General features: G+C 37.0%; 1 long non-coding RNA gene across 1 annotated transcript; it reads right to left on the bottom strand.

Annotated features, from left to right (window-relative positions):
• Positions 1–1,047, bottom strand: LOC117105876. Its single transcript, XR_004444957.1, has 3 exons — positions 1,005–1,047; positions 460–526; positions 1–62 (listed from the first exon to the last, which is right to left on the bottom strand). It is a non-coding gene; the product is annotated as an uncharacterized LOC117105876 (long non-coding RNA).

Here is a 1,047-nt window from a genome sequence, read left to right as displayed (position 1 = left end):
ACCTTTAATTTCTTTGTAGCTGGTTCATAAGAGCTACTCTCACCCTTTTCTCTCAAATCATACTGAAAGAAAATAAAAGAATAATTAAAACAATGATGACAATTATTACAATGGCTATGATAAAAATTTAGGTGATAATGGTGGTGGTGCTGATGAAGATGAATCTGACATGAATAAAGGAAATCTAACTAGGTGCCTTAAATCTAAATAAGATCACATACACTGGCATAGAGGTAAAGGTTCTCAACTTTCAATTGGGGGGAGGGCTAGGGGGTAATATGTTGTTTGACATGAAGTGTCAGCAAAGATCAGGTTCCAATCATGCTAATTCTAAGATATTTTTTTTACATGACGAAAAAAACTTCCTTCTCTTTTACAATAACTCTCTTGTTAGTGGATAGTCACTTTCTTGTTGATGGGATCATAATTTTAATCTATATTTTGATATTAGAATTTTACCTCGTAACTAATTGCAGCACTTAAACTGTCCAAGGCAGGATCCTCTCCTTGCTCCTCTTCCTCTTCACTGAAAACAAAAACATAAGCACTACAGTATCCATCAGCATTTTTTCCTTATTTTGAACTACGTAAATGCCTTCATTCTCGTTGACAAACATTGCTGGTAGCAGAATACTGCATCCATTAGCGAATCCAAATATAATTAAACGGTTTCAATTTTCAATAGGGGCTATAATCAAATCTTGACTAAAACAAATCAAATTCATAGTTCATGACTTTGACAGATGATCTACAGCAAATCACTGACCTCAGCAACCATCAAGGGCTTAGCTAGCGAGTTGTCTTTTAGGACAGCAAACAATTATTTATGACGGCGACATTTACCGTGACGGCTTGGCCTACTTTCTTAGCTCAGACTAGCCTAGTTGGGCCTGGTCTAGCTTTAGCAAATACCACCCACCCATCCCCGCTTGGGGCTTCACCAAACAGGAAGTATAATAATGAGAAGGGCATAATTATAAACATAACATTTGAGTTTAACTTACTTTATTTCCCATGGTTCAGCAGGCCTGCCAGTACCCCTTCGTT

Source organism: Anneissia japonica, unplaced genomic scaffold, assembly GCF_011630105.1.
Source record: "Anneissia japonica isolate Jap-2015-1 unplaced genomic scaffold, ASM1163010v1 scaffold154465_len1045_cov92, whole genome shotgun sequence".
NCBI classification, from domain to species: Eukaryota; Metazoa; Echinodermata; class Crinoidea; order Comatulida; family Comatulidae; genus Anneissia; species Anneissia japonica.
Note: the sequence above shows the minus strand (reverse complement) of the source record. Positions and strands in the feature narration are given on the sequence as shown.